Here is a 16812-nt window from a genome sequence, read left to right as displayed (position 1 = left end):
GGGCAGCAAGGAAAAGCAGTGTTGTCCTCTGATAATAAGTTTAAGGCCGCGGATATTAAAGTCCCTGTTTATATATACAATGTTGCCAAAGAGACGTCTGCGTGTGACATTTCTGAATATATATGGAGTAAAAGTAAGATCAGTGTAAGGCTGGTTAAAATGACGATGAAAATTGAAAAAGATTATGATGCCTACAAAGTGTTCGTGCCCAAACATAAATTAGATTTATTTTTAAAAGATGACTTCTGGCCAGATGGTGTGGCATTTCGACGTTTTGTTAATTTTTCGCGGAATAATGGAAATGAGGATAATAACTGATAAGAAGTTTTATAAAAAAAAAGTCTTATAAATACATAATATTATAATGGAAGATACGACTAAATTAATAAGTTTTAATTGCAAAAATATTGTTAGATCTGTGGAATGTGTACGTAAGTTATGTCATACAGCGGGAATAATCGGATTACAGGAAACATGGTTAATGGAACATGATATACCATTCCTTGGCACCATCGATAAGGAATTCGCTTATACGGGAAAATCAGCGGTTGACTCGTCTGCGCAGGTACTTCGAGGCAGACCACACGGTGGCGTTGGTTTATTGTGGAGGAAATCGTCGTTTCCGTGTGTTTCTGTCATTCAGTGCAATAGTGTGCGTCTAGTGGCTATCAAGGTATTACTAAATGACCGATCAGCGATCGTTATGTCAGTGTATATGCCGACTGACTGTGTTGATAACGTAAGTGAATTTACTGAATGTTTAGGCGAAATTCAGTCGATTGTGGAAAGTAACGACGTGGAATCCGTCTTCGTGCTTGGGGACTTCAACGCGCACCCTGGTGAGTCGTTCTCACGTGAACTTTTAAGCTTTTGTTCTGAACATTACTTGACATGTGTAGACATGGACATATTACCAAGTGATACCTACACTTTTGTCAGTGAAGCTCACGGATCTAGACGATGGCTTGATCACTGCGTGGTGACAAGCGCTGCGCGGTCCACGGTTGTTAGTACAGCAGTGTTATATAACAACGTTTATTGGTCAGACCACTACCCTTTGCTACTGGAATGTGATTTTAAGCTAATAAAGGCAAAAGTTCAAACTAGTCACTCGTGTCCCATTGATAGGGTGAAGTGGGGTGAGAGGGACGCTTTGCAAGTGGAAAAATATAAGTATTGTTGTACGAACGAACTTAAGTGTATTAATTTTCCTGCTGAATTCACTTTATGTGCAGATAGGATGTGTTCAAATGTGGATCATAAAAATAAGCTGAGAGAATTGTATCATAATATAACATCTGTATTAAAATTGGCTGCGAGAGCTTCCTATAAAGATATTAAGCGCGGGAAAAATAGGTATGTAACGGGCTGGAATTTGCATGTCAGTGAAGCTCACCGGGAGGCTCGATTTTGGTTTCAGTGGTGGGTAACTTATGGTAAACCTGCTTCTGGCTATGTATACAATAAGATGTGCGAAACTAAAAAACTCTTTAAAAACAAATTGAAATATTGTCAGAAACATGAGCATGACATAAAGATGGACATTATTGCTAAAAACCATGCGAATCGCAACTTTGGAAAATTCTGGAAAAATACCGCTAAATTGAGTCCGGGGTCGAGCCTTCCTGTGAGTGTAGCCGACTATTCTGACCCTGCCGCGATTGCTAATGCTTTCCAGCGCCACTTCACAGTCGAACCCACTCTCCAAGCGCCTGAGATGCTGGATGCTGAGGCTGAAGATGATATCCCCTTGTTAGATTTTCTGCCAAGCAAGTTGCTTCTAAAATTAGTAAGATGCATAAGGGTAAATCGCCGGGATATGACGGCCTCAGTATTGAGCATCTCAAGTATGCAGGTGAGCATCTTCCAATAGTTTTGTCAATGTTTTATAATTTATGTATTAGTCACAATTACTTACCTGATGAACTCATGAAAACAATAGTTGTGCCTGTCATAAAAAATAAAACCGGGGATGCTTCTGACATTTCCAATTACAGGCCTATATCGCTCGCCACTGTTGTGGCAAAGGTATTGGACGGTTTGCTGGACGACATTTTGGTTCAAAATACAAAACTAAATGACGCTCAATTCGGATTTAGGCCGGGTTTATCAACTGAAAGCGCAATCCTATGTCTTAAGCAGACCGTCCATTACTATACGTCACGTGAGACGCCGATATTTGCCTGTTTTCTGGATCTGTCAAAAGCGTTTGACACGGTGTCGTACGACCTACTATGGCGGAAACTACTTAAGGACACGACGGTCCCCCGTGTTATCATCTCATTGCTTCGGCATTGGTATGGGAACCAAAAAAATTGTGTCAAGTGGGCGGGCGCCTTGTCCGAGGAATACGTGATGCAGTGCGGGGTCAGACAGGGTGGTTTGAGCTCTCCGTTATTGTTTAATGTTTATATGAACGGCCTCATCGAGGAGCTCAGCAGCGCTTATGTCGGCTGTCACGTAGAAAACATATGTGTTAATAATTTAAGCTATGCTGATGACATGGTGTTGCTGAGCCCCTCGATGGGTGGTCTAATGAAATTGTTGAGCATTTGCGAAACGTATGCTGGGGCCCATGGGCTCAGGTACAATGCCTCGAAGAGCGAGCTCCTGCAATTTAAAGCAGGTAACAAAAGCTACATTATGCAGGAGGTTAAGCTGTGTGGAACTCCATTAAAGAGAGTGGATAAATTTAAGTACCTGGGCCACTGGGTCACAGACACACTGTCTGACGTCGAGGACATCGAGAGGGAACGCAGGGCCCTTTGTGTCCGCTGTAACATGTTGGCCCGCAGGTTTGCACGTGCTAGTAAAGAAGTGAAGCTCGTGCTGTTTAAAGCTTTTTGTCAAACTTTCTACACGTGCGGTCTGTGGGCTAACTTTACGCAGCGGGCATATAGCGCTCTAAGAGTCCAATACAACAATGCATTTAGGATGCTGTTTAGGCTGCCGCGGTATTGTAGCGCCTCAGCAATGTTTGCAGAGGCTAGAACAGACTGTTTTTACGCAATCATGAGGAAGCGTATCGCGTCACTTCTCACACGCAGTCGAGGCAGCACAAACGGCATCCTAAGTACATTGGCGCAGCGGTGTGACTCGCCCCTAGTCAAGCGGTATGTGCAGCTACACTCACCTGTAGCTGTGCTGCCGCGAAACTTGTAAATATATTAGGTTTTTGTTTGTTTCCGTCCTTGTATCTGTTTTGTTTAATGATTGTATCTTTTCTTGTTACTAACAATAGATGTATAGGTTGTTGTATTTACTAACCCTATGGACTTGATGGTTCGAAATAAAGTTATTTATTATTATTATTTATTATTAACGGTATACGTATATTAATTTATGTTGCCATCAAAGAATTCAAGCATTAATATCAGTTTTAAAAAATACCTACACATTTCTACATAATCTATCTGTGAATACCTGTAATTGGCTTTGTGTTATTATTTAAATTAGCATAATGTTATTTATAGCTGTTGGTGTTCCGAAAATAAATAAATAAATAATCCAACATTCGCAAGTAGCTTTCACCAGAACCCCAAAGGCAGCGGTTTTTTTTTTTCTTAAAAATTATTATTAGAACAAATGACATGCTTATTGCTTAATATCACGTCAATACACATTTTGAAAAAAAAAAAAAAAACAATTGTATGCATCATCAGTGTAGTTATGGTAGTATTTAATAGGTGGCGCTAAAAAAGGGAGGTAGATACGATTCTTAGTATGAAGTTCGTAAATCGTATCTAAAATAATCCTTGCTTTATATGAAAGAAACATTATGAATAATATGAGTTCGTAACGTATGGTAGTCAACATTAGGGCATCTACCATGAATTTTTGACATTATAGAATATGTAACTGGATAACGAAAACGTCACGGAAAATGTATGTAATTTTGGTCTAGCAAGGATTATTTATATAGTATCTTCGTAGGTACCGATTACCGAAAATCGTAGTTTTTTTTAGCGCCACCTATTAAATATTATCATAACTACATTGATGATGCCTACATTTTTTTTTCAAAATAGGCATTGACATGATATCATGATATTAAAATAAAGAAATATGTCTTTTGTTCTTATAAAAAATAAAAACACGCAAAAATATTTTGGGAACATATTTGGAAACAGCGCCATCTAAGTTTTAAGCCTAAAAAGCATTTCAGGGTTACGCTTTTTTGTATGGGCTTTGTTAGTCCAGTATCGTTCTTGGTTCTAGTAAGTAACCGTGTTTGGAGGCCCTGTTGCTTGTTTGGAGGGTTGCATTTTCTCCATAAATTGACAGGCTCATGTAATTATGATATAAAGGTTAATTATTCGTCTTAATCAAGTCTTAATTTCTGCTACAACATTCCAAAACGAGCACACATTACGCCTTATCTCAATAACAGGGGTATCCTAAACATGAATAACAGAAGAGACCTACATCTGGCTTTTACTTTACGCAAAATAATCGAGACTCATAAACCGCTTTACTTGTATGAAAAATTAAAATGGACACAGGACGCACATAAAAACCTTTACACCGTGGGCCGCTAAAAAACCTGCTCCGACCGATTTCAACCACATATTCCTGACTTAATTACAAGTAAATAATGTTATATGAACATAGGTCCAATTACGCATTATTTATTTTTTAAATTTTGTAACAAAATAAATCAATTAAGCTTTGCACTTCATTATGAACAAATCTTTATTTGAGAGTGTGAATAAGAAAATGTAATACCTGAGCGAGAAACAGAGTAAGCAAACACGACACTTCACGAATCACTCCGACAAGCATCGAGCAAGTGAAATATGAGTACCTATGTGTCATGGAGTGTTTACTAGTTTATGACAAGAAATGTCAAGTTAGTAGATAAAATGGTTGTCAAATGAACTTGCTAAATAACAATGTAAACAAACCAATTAAATGAAGTATCCGTATTTCTAGCACTATTTTATCATTTCCGTGGTTCAAGGCTTCAAGCGAAAATTATGTACCTACTTAAAGTTATTATTTTAGCTCAATTATCCGAATAAATAAATGAATTCCCGAAAGCAATTTCAGTTTCATATCATAACCAAAATCATGCAATTCACAATGCTACACTTTGAACTCTCGCGTTTTGAACACATATTTAAATGTACGAACGGGTCTACAGCGATATAATTTCACGGTTTTTACCTTAATTCCGACGTTTCAGCCAGGTTTCACTAGCTGTGGTCACAGAATTAAGGTAAAAACCATGAAATTATATCGCGGTCTACCGAGGTCTACCGAGACCGACCGTAATAATAATATTACGGTCGGTCTACGTTCGTACATAAATATGAATTCACAATGTTGACATTGTTGTTGTCACAATACTATGAAAATCTGAGAAAAAAAAGAAACAAGACATACGATAACATGTTTTTAATAATAAGGTTTACGAAGGGCACACACATTAAGTCTTAAACGTATTTGATCATTAAGGTTCACAAAATTTGCTTTCATTTTTTCTGACGCTGCTGTAATTCTTAATAACAATTCCTCTCTTGAATGCACTGGTTTCGAGTAAACTTTGTCCTTCAGTGTCCCCCATAAACAAAAATTCCAACGGCGTTAACTCCGGCGACCTAGCGGGCCAGGCAAGAACATTACTTCCGCGTCTTATCCATCTGTTTGGGTATTCGTCGTTTAACCAATTTCGCACTTCAAGGCCGAAGTGGGCTGGACAACCGTCCTGCTGGAACCACATTGTTCTTCGTGTTTCCAAATCCACATCTTTCATTACGCTCATTTCTCAGAAAATTCAAATAATTAGCTGAATTCAATCGATTACGAAATATGACAGGACCTATCGTGTGACAGAATAATAATTTTGGACGTTGACATTTTAGCGAACGTTTAAGTTCAATTTACCGGCCAGTTATTAGCGAAGACATACGTTTGCACTCTAGCAATAAAACACGGAAACAAACAACAAACCTAAGTCTAGTTTTGATATAGGTACTTGTATTTTGTGATAAAGAAAAGATAATAGTTATTTGTTATACAAGGGGGCAAAGTTGTATTTTAACGCCGAGTGTGGAATTGAAAAACGAGCATGTGAAAGGATTCTATATTTGAACCACGAGCGAAGCGAGTGGTTCGAGAATAGAATCCTGAACTTGCGAGTTTTTTAACATACGAGAAGTAAAATACATTTGCACCCGAGTGTAACACAAAACTTTTCCCCTCACTATAGCGAGGAAACTACAATGCAAAAAATGCGTTTATCACCGCTTCCAGTAGTTCCACAGGTGGTAAATAATCTTTATTACTAGATTCACCTACTTTTATCAATTTTAAAGCAGTTAGTTTGACGTTATTGAAGGTCAAATTACTTTACCCACTAGTGGATAAAATTTACCCGCTGGTATTAAAGGACAAAACACGTGTTTCCGAGCTAGTGAGGGGAAAAGATTATTGTTGCGATTATACGAGTACTTAAAATCGCGATTATCTAAAAAACTATGCGTTTTTGGACTACATGTTGTACCACTTTTTTAACTCCATTTAAGCTTAGGAAGCTGTGGTTAAAATCGGTCGGGTTTAAACAGCCCAATATATGTATATTACATACCTTTATGTACAGATACTCACACACGCACACACACACACACACACACACACACACACACACACACACACACACACACACACACACACACACACACACACACACACACACACACACACACACACACACACACACACACACACACACACACACACACACACACACACACAGACAGACAGACACACAGACACACACACACACACACACACACACACAGACACACACACACACACACACACACACACACACACACACACACACACACACACACACACACACACACACACACACACACACACACACACACAGAGACACACAGACACACAGACACACAGACACACACACACACACACACACACACACACACACACACACACACACACACACACACACACACACACACACACACACACACACACACACACACACACACACACAGAGACACACAGACACACAGACACACAGACACACACACACACAGACACAGACACACACACACACACACACACACACACACACACACACACACACACACACACACACACACACACACACACACACACACACACACACACACACACACACACACACACACACACACACACACACACACACAATTACTCAGTTGCCCACACACATACAGTCGCCGTAGCCTTTAGTGCAATGTATGGCAGTAGCTGGAATCGTGGACGACCTAGCTAGGGGCTAGTCTGAAAATCAGCGCTAGATAGCTCACTATGTCTAACTAGCACATGCTGAAACTCGTACCCATTGCCTAGTTTCTAAGTGTATGTACTTTCGTTTATTATTTTTTTTTTTTTTCTGTTCTGTAAATGTAGTATTAAGTTATTAAGTTGTACAATATTCTTAGTTGTGGCAATAAATATATATATTTTTTTTTTTAATTACCATAGTACCTACTTACTTGCAAATGCGTGGTTTACTGCAAATCCCAACAGAAACAGCATCTGGAAAATTAAATTAGTCCATGTTCGTAAAACAGATAAACTAGTAAAAGTGTTTGAGGAAAAAATGTGTCATACCGTGTCGTCCCGGGTTTTATAATAAGTACCTACTAGAGTCTGTTCGGGAAGAGAAAAGTCACAGAATGTGGCCAGATACATAGTTTGTCTAGTTTAGAAACCCGTTACTGAAAACCGCATTAAATCGGTCTAGTAGTTTAGGAGATAATCGGTAACATTCGTTTCCACAAACAAACAAACACGCAATCGGGGCGGGGGCTGCCATGTCTACTTGTTTCAAATTTCAAGTAAAATGTGTCTATGACGAGATGACGAGAGCTAAATACATTAAATAGTCGTGCTGAGTTACTCACGTTACTTCTTTTTTCTTTTTAAAGTTCTTTATTTCAACATAAATACAAAATATACATGGTAAGATGCTGTACAATAAAACCAGACATTTACAAAACACAATAATTAAATTATACTTTATCAGGCTAGTAGCCCATAAAAGTTTATGGCATATATATATTTTGATATACTTTTCTAACATGAGGTATTGATACAAAATAACTATCTTCAATATTAACGGTATGAACTCATTAGTAGTAAGTTCATTTATAGCATTACTAACTATTAATAAAGGATTTATGCAAGATTCTAAAATTGGACGGTGTTATGGAATAGCGAACTAAGCGCCAAAATCCGAAAAAAAAGTTATGAATGCAGTTCGGATATAAATGTGATAATCTATAGTATTGATTATTTCATTGTTGAAAAATCATGCTTACAGCCTTATTTCAAGGGGTAGAATCAAGCGACACGTTAAAATTTGTATGGCCCTGTGTACTAAGTCGTTACGTAAAAACGAATTGAACGCCAAATTTACTTTTACAAATTATATTAAGCGTATATTCTAAATCGCAAAATCGAGTTAAACGCCATAAAGATGTTATTAATTCGTTTTGGTTTAAAGTTTTGATGATTTATAAACGCAATATCGATTTAACCGCCCTAATGGTGTCGTTTAATTCGTTGTTACATATTTGAAATTGCAGGATATTTCGCTTAATGAGAACTAAGTATCAAGAGGTTTTGTTATATCATAATATCTTATGTGTGTAATCCTGGCTAGTACTAATGAATTCTTATTAGTTACAATGCCAATTTTGCCATATATGCTGATTTTTTTGACATTTATTAAAAAAGTTGATTGCAGAACAAAACTAAATTGTTAGACGGATTAGTCCTAATCATTGTGGAGGAAAACATTGTTGTTAATTTATTTACAATAGCACTATTTACTCAAATATATGGAATTTTATTTTATTCCAGTATTCACTTTACCTCTAACAATTTGCATTAAAGAATCAAGCGATAAAATATGTCTCATACTTAGTACGCTACGGCGAAATAAATTAACCTCATCGCAGGATTAGTTCAATAAAGAATCAAGCGGAAAAACGTTAATAACTTCGAAACTTGAATAGGTATGGTGTTATTTTTTTTTTCTACTCCCGAACTGTTATTCGTCATTTAAAGGGTCGTGCATAGATCTTTAAAACCGTATATAAAAGTCTACTCCCGAAAGCCAGCGTCTGCCGGCTTTCCGCGCATGCGCGCGATATCGAAAAAACTGAAAACGCATTGTTTGGCTCTGTAACCATGGCAACGTCTTATAACGATACGGCGCGCGTGCGCGGGAAGGCTTTGGGCAGCTGAGCTAACAGTGCAAACCTTTGCGTAAAATACAAGAAACAGTGTGAATTTCACGAAAGTTACTCAAGAAAACTATTAAAAACTAGGTGCATGGTCGTAGAAAAAGTATTGTATGCAACGGTGTTTAACTGAGTCAAAAAATACTCGCGGCGTCTTAATAACAATTTTCGGCTTCGCCTCAAATTGTTACCCACGCCACTCGTCTTTTTAGACCTCCTTTAAACGCCTGTTGCATAAAATACTATTATCAATTTAAATTATGAACACTTTTAATAGGTTCAATGTCAAAATTAACTTTTTTGCTTTATAAATGAACTTACAACAACTGATTCAAATTTCAAATCTTTCTAGCTCATTTTCTCGATTTCAACTAACTGTCGCTTGATCGCTTATTCCATAACACTGTCCAATTCACTGACGGTTAGCGAACAAAAATGCACGTTCCATTCGACCGAACTAATATAAAATGAGCTCCCTCAAGTACCGTGGTCCTTGGCACACAGCCGCTGAGAGAGGGGTCTTATTGCACTGGACGTTGCCCGCCAACCGCATCACCACCGCAGTCGTTATCAGGTGGGAAGAGAGAATAGTGATGGGGCAATCGGTAAGTACCATACCTATCGACATACGGCAAATCAGTAACACGTGACATCCCAATACCCGAAATTAAGCGGTTTCGGTGTTTATTATGTTTCGGGCTTCTAAAAAACTTTAAAGCCAACCTAATTATATAAGGACGAATGGGAAATAATCCTATATCGACATGTAATTTATGCAAATTGGTCCGAAATGGTGTGTTAAAAGCAATTTTGACTGCCTTGTTTTGAATAGTTTGCAGGACTTTATAGTTACTTAGGCATGTGCTATTCCATGCTGGACATGCATAAGTGAGACATGGGCGAATTAGCGTTGTATAAATTCTTAATTTGGTCACAGGGCTAAGCTTGCATTTTCTATTCATAACAGGATGTAAGGCCCCTAGCGCTTGGGCGCCTTTAACACGAAGGTTCATTATGTGTTTTGTCCAGTTGATTTTGCTATCAATAGTAACACCAAGATAACGCACAGACTTACTCCAAGGTATTGCATGGCCGGCAATATTGAGAAGTCTATGTGGTAATTTACGTTTACGCGTAAATAAGATAGCCTCAGTTTTGGCTTCATTGAGCTTGAGTTTCCATTTTGTAAAGAATTCGTGTAAGCATTCTATTGATAGTTGTAATCTACTTATAATGAGATCAATATCATCAGATGATGTAAACGATGCTGTGTCATCTGCAAAACATGCCAAGCTTGTACGTGTTTGTATTGGAATATCGTTTACGTATAGAAGGAACAGCAAGGGGCCTAAAATCGATCCTTGGGGGACACCAGCCAGAACTGGGTGAAGAGCAGATTTAGACTCTCCTATATGAACAGCAAACCATCTCTCACTCAAATAAGACTATAATTTTAACTAAGTGTAATGGTATTCCCAAAATCATTAGTTTGTGAATGAGCCCATCATGCCAGACTGAATCAAATGCTTTCTCTATGTCAAGTAAGAACATGCCAGTTGATTGGTTTAAGTTTAGGTTATGGGCTATATGCTCGGTTAGTCTAGTTAACTGTAAACTTGTTGAGTGTTGTGAACGAAATCCAAATTGTTCATTTATGATTTTGTCATTAGTAAATAAATGCAGACGAGAAGCTAAGATTCGCTCAAATAATTTACCAAGCGCTGATAATAAGCTAATCGGTCGATAACTCACAGGTATAGTGGCATCTTTGCCTGGTTTTTTGAGAGCAATGACCTTGGCAGTTTTCCAGGCCCTAGGAAAATATCCAATATAAAGACAGCCGTTAAATATTTTGGTGATATAGACAATAGCTTTTTGTGAGAGATTTTTAAGCACAATGTTTAGTAGTCCATCATCTCCTGGGGCCTTCCGTGGTTTCATTTTTCTTAGGGCCTTACAAACTTCATGTGGTCGTACCGGATTAAATAGTTTTGGGATCTGATATTTATTTAATTCCAGTACAGACTTATTTACCACATCTTCTAGAGACAAATTTTTCCAGTGCAAAGTAAGGCTCATGTTTGCCTCAAAAGCCTTTGCCAAGGCCTCGCACTGTTCAGATGTATTATTAGTTAAGGCACCATCGTCTCGTTTTAATTGAGGAATATGGATATTAGTCCGCTTTAAGGATTTAACTACGCGCCAGATATCATTTGTTGGGTTGTCAACTTTAGCTAGTTTGTGGTTCCATATCGATTCTAGATACTTTTGTGTAGCTGTATGGATAATTTTTTGGAGTTTGTTTATTTGGGCACGAATTTCTTTTTTGGCACTACCGCCATGCAATTTTTGATCTTGGCGGCGGAGTTGATTTCTTTGGCGAATTAACTTTTTAATGTTTCTTGGTAGTTTAAACATCGGCGTTTTGGATGTAGCCATTGGGATATTGCGATTTCTAGCTTTAATGATGCAGTTTTGTAAGTTTTCGACAGCTGCATCTATTTGAGTTTCATCATTGAAAACTTGCCTACTCAGGGTTAAATCGGAATTTAAAGATGAACGAAATTCTTGCCAATTTGCTGATTTGAATTTATAAACTGTAGGTGCAATATGACACTCAATTTTACCCTGGATTTCAAAGGTGAGTGGTAGATGATTTGAAGATAGTGCTGGTAGCGCTTCAAGGTTGTCCAAGCCCGGTACGTTATTGACGATAATCAAATCGGGGTTTGTAGCTTTTAGCTCATGACGATAATTTATTTGAGTAGGAACGGTTGAGGAGTAGATCACAATTTCGTGTTCCAGCATATAACGAAAGAGAGTCCTACCGCGGGTGTTAGTGTAGGTACTATGCCAGAAGGGGTGATTTGCATTAAAATCTCCCATAATGAGCACGTGTCTACCAAGTTTTAATAGTATATCAAGGTCATTACGGTCTAACGGTAAGTTAGGAGACTGATAAACAGACAAAATCACGTACTCCGTATCAGAAACATCAATGCTCACACCAACGGCTTCAATATTTTTAGTAAGAGGAATTTTTAGCAAGTTATGCGGAATGTTATTTCTAATTAGGAGCGCAACTCCCTGTCCTCTCCCTGTGTGATGTTTATCCTGACGATAGCAAGAAAAACCGGCTGTGGGCATAGTAACTTTGTCCGTAAGTCTGGTCTCACACAAGCCAATAATGTCGATAGGATGGTCACTTACCGCAAGGTCGAGAAGTTCATGTATCTTGTTACGCACCCCGTCGGAGTTCCATGATAATAAACGAATCTTATGGTCCTTAGACGTACTGACCTAGATGCGTAATTACAAGTACAACTTTGTCAAGTTAAATTCACGTTACTAAAAAACCGCAAATCATCAGTTTCTGTCGTAATTATGGCAGCCCCGACGACTGTTGTTGGAATTTTCAATAAGTTAATAGTTAGTTGTATAGGTATGTTATTATTATTGTCACGTCACACAATCTTAGAGAAAACTAATACAATTAATTGTTTGTATGATCGAGTCTGAGAGAGAGAGATCGATTCTATTTATTAACGATTTTACGTTAATTAAATTTTATTTCACAATTTCGTCAAGTCGGGGGTTTTTATTATAATTTTATCACTTTTATTAAAATGAGGTTTTATAAGAAATATCTTCGGTAAACTAGTTTTTAATTTAAAAAGTCTTAGAATAGGCACACATATCGATACGAAAATGCCTATAAGTTAAACCCTAACAAATAAAAAATAATAATAACTCACGAATACCGTAAATCGCACTATGTCCATTTTACTGCGGTTTTTACGATACCACCAGCTATTGAAAAAATAGTACAAACTCGGTGAAATGAGACCATTTGTCACCTACCATTTGTCCAACCTCATAATTTATACTCACATAGTTTGTACTCAAATATGCATAGGGGATGTCCGGCCAAAGTGATCACCCCAGGCAAAGCGAGTTAAAGCTCTTAAAACTAAGCTATTTGCCTTGGCAATTTGGTCGGTGACGATTCTGAACGTAATAGTACTTATAACATTTTTGATTTTGAAAGTAATTCGTCTGTTATCGTGTCCTTGTAATTATCTCGAATTTTAGCGGCGTTTTATTGTCTATTAAAGTTTGTTTATTCTACTATGAGTTTCTTTAAAAACAATTTACCGATACAATTACTATGTATTAAATTTTATAACTTTTACTTTTGTATACTAATAAATTCTATAAAGTGGGTCGGGCGAAGCGAATTAGGGTATTTTTGTTAATGTCAATGTTTTTATATACCAAAAAAACCGGCCAAGAGCGTGTCGGGCCACGTTCAGTGTAGGGTTCCGTAGTTTTCCGTATTTTTCTCAAAAACTACTAAACCTATCAAGTTCAAAATAATTTTCCTAGAAAGTCTTTATAAAGTTCTACTTTTGTGATTTTTTTCATATTTTTTAAACATATGGTTCAAAAGTTAGAGGGGGGACGCACTTTTTTTTCCTTTAGGAGCGATTATTTCCGAAAATATTAATATTATCAAAAAACGATCTTAGTAAACCCTTATTCATTTTTAAATACCTATCCAACCACTTTACGTGTAGGGGGGGTACCCTAATAAAACATTTTTCCATTTTTAGGGTTCCGTACCAAAAAGGTACAACAGGAACCCTTATGGTGCGACTCTGTCCGTCTGTCTGTCCGTCTGTCACATTGTTAAATATCTCCAGAACTACTTAAAATGCCATCGATATGAAATTTGGAATAGTTATAAACATTGTGAACCTTTACAAGTTGAATGATTTTTTTAAATTAATTAATATAAATGATAGAAAATGGCCAAAATGAAAGGGGGGCAAACTGAAAATTTGAAGTAACTAGGTCAAGTGGGGTATCGTTAGAAAGAGCTCAAACTTTACATATCAAAACTATTTTTTATAATTTTTTGGTTGTGGAAAAAAAATGTTTTTTGAAGGAAAATGTAAAAAAAAATACCGTCCCCCCCCTTATCTCCGAAGTTTACCAACATAAATTTATGAAATTTTCACCAAACATGGCTATTAAAATGAATATTACAGGAAAAATAAAATCGTACACGTATCTTGAATTTTTTTTTGTATTTATAAAAAACCTTTCAGATTTACATTTTCAATTTCAACACCCTTGCGGGTGTTTATTGTACCTGTATTTTTTAACAAAATAACAATGAAATTACCTGCTTTCAAATAGAGGCAAAATGGTTAAAACCGGTTCACGCAATAAACAATTATTCCATAAAAATCATCCTCTACACTAGCTCGCGCGCATTAGTTTACTCAATTTGCCGATAGATGTCGCTGTACGTTGAACGCTCATTTCCTACATCGCGTTTTTCCTGATATAATGAGGTCGGTTCAGGAGCGTCCTTGCGACATGTCGTAAGTCGTAAACTATTGAAGTCGAATAGTCTTGATTTTATTTGGACGTTGTCTAACAATAAAATTGTATATTAAAATATTACTTGTTATGTGGGAAATTGAGTCTTGAGGGATTTAGTCAAATCTGTAGAGTTCTATGAATAACATTTTGATGATTCAACTATTGAAAGTTTGTACGGAACCCTCAGTGAGCGAGTCCGACTCGCACTTGACCGGTTTTTTTATATTTTTGCACTTTGTTGGCGTGATTGATATACATATTGGTACCAAATTTCAGCTTTCTAGTGCTAACGGTTACTGAGATTAATAAGATTATCCGCGGACGGACGGACAGACAGACATGGCGAAACTTTAAGGGTTCCTAGTTGACTACGGAACCCTAAAAATGGCACATAAATATACAAAAATAACTATTCGCGCTCCAAACTAAAATAAAACACAGAATTAGTCAGCATGACGTGTTTACACTGTGATAAGTAAAACCATGTAAACTGTAGAGCTTATGAAATCAATGAAAAAGTACTAAAAGTTACTCTTGATAAGTTTCTCTAATTAATATTATTGAAAAGTGTTTTGTATTTATGACGATTTAAGTATTTAATTATTAGGTTAACTTGAATTTCATTCAAAGTGAAAAGAATGTATGTTTTCGTTGCGTTCAAAATTACAATAAACAAATATTAAAGGTTAGTGTTGTCTTTAACTGATTAAATAAATACTAGGGATGTACCGACTAGTTGGGAAAGCCAACTATCCGGCCATATTTGTAGTTGGCGATTAGTCGGCCACTAGTCGGCAAAAAAGGCTGTCGGCACTTCATAAGTGACAGGAAATCAATACAAAAATAAATTAATGGATGATTTATGGTTGTATTATGTACGTATCCGTAATGGCTTTGTTTGTCTAAAGAACAAAATATCTGTGACCATCGCACCGACATAAATGCCCTACCTAATACTATCGGTTTCATAGGCAGGATCACTGCCTACTAAGCCAAAAAATGGAAAATGTATTCTCATAGACCTATGATCTGTAAAAAATAATGAAAAGTGCGATAGAACCAAAAATGACATTCAAAAATTCTGGTGAACTTAGTGGAAAATTACGTTCTGGCAGACTAGCCGACTAGTCGGCCGACTCATCGGCCACCCAACCGCCGACTAGTCGGTAGTCGACCTAGTCGGCCAAATCACTAGTTGGTACATCCCTAATAAATACTAATTACAGACATTTATTTAATTTAATTATTGTTGAGTTGTTCTATTATGTCCAATCAAATGTAAAGGTGTTCGCTATTCCTGTACATCCCCTATTTTTCCTCGCTCTAATTCTACATTATTTCGCAACAGCATGAAATTGATAGAAAACACGCAGTTTTTCAACGAAGTTGCTGTGTCCAATCTAATATTATTGAACGATTACTGTCACTGAGGCGATGGAGAATGGATTTGAAGTAGATCAGATGTGTATTTATATTATAATTGGTATTGGTAGTCCAATTCTCATACTCTTCGCTGCGCCTGGAACTGAAACTTTTTATACCGCTGACAAATATATCTCTTCCTAAGAATAATATTTATCGAATGGCAATACAAATATTTAATCGTCCCAATTCCCATTTAATTTATTTGAAAGAAAATTGTATAGACATTTAATGGATTGTACCTATTATTTATGAGTTTTTAGAAAAGTGTGATCTATAAGTAGGGAATTGGCCAGTGATTATAGTGGATTTAAATTTATGTATTATTATATTATTAAATTAATTAATTTGAATGTCATTGCAAAATCATATATTTAATTTATTTTGATATTTGTTCGATAGGTATTAGTTCATGACATACTTATAATTAGATTGTGCCATTTTAATTATAAGAGTGCATGCCTGTACATAATACATAGAAGCTAAGTTAGTTTTGAGAATTAAATATTTGTACGCCAAACTGTGGTAAAATAAGGATTGAAAATGAAAATGTATTTCCCATTTATTATACCCTTATTTATACAAATAAATATTTGACTATGGGATATGGGTTAAATTGTGGCGTAGGCGAGAGGCTGGCAACCTGTCACTGCAATGCCACAGTTTCGTTTTCTTTCAACCCCTTATTTGCCAAGAGTGGCATTGAAGCTTTAGTAGTTTCATGTGCTCTGCC

Source organism: Leguminivora glycinivorella, chromosome 3, assembly GCF_023078275.1.
Source record: "Leguminivora glycinivorella isolate SPB_JAAS2020 chromosome 3, LegGlyc_1.1, whole genome shotgun sequence".
Classification (NCBI taxonomy): Eukaryota; Metazoa; Arthropoda; class Insecta; order Lepidoptera; family Tortricidae; genus Leguminivora; species Leguminivora glycinivorella.
Note: the sequence above shows the minus strand (reverse complement) of the source record.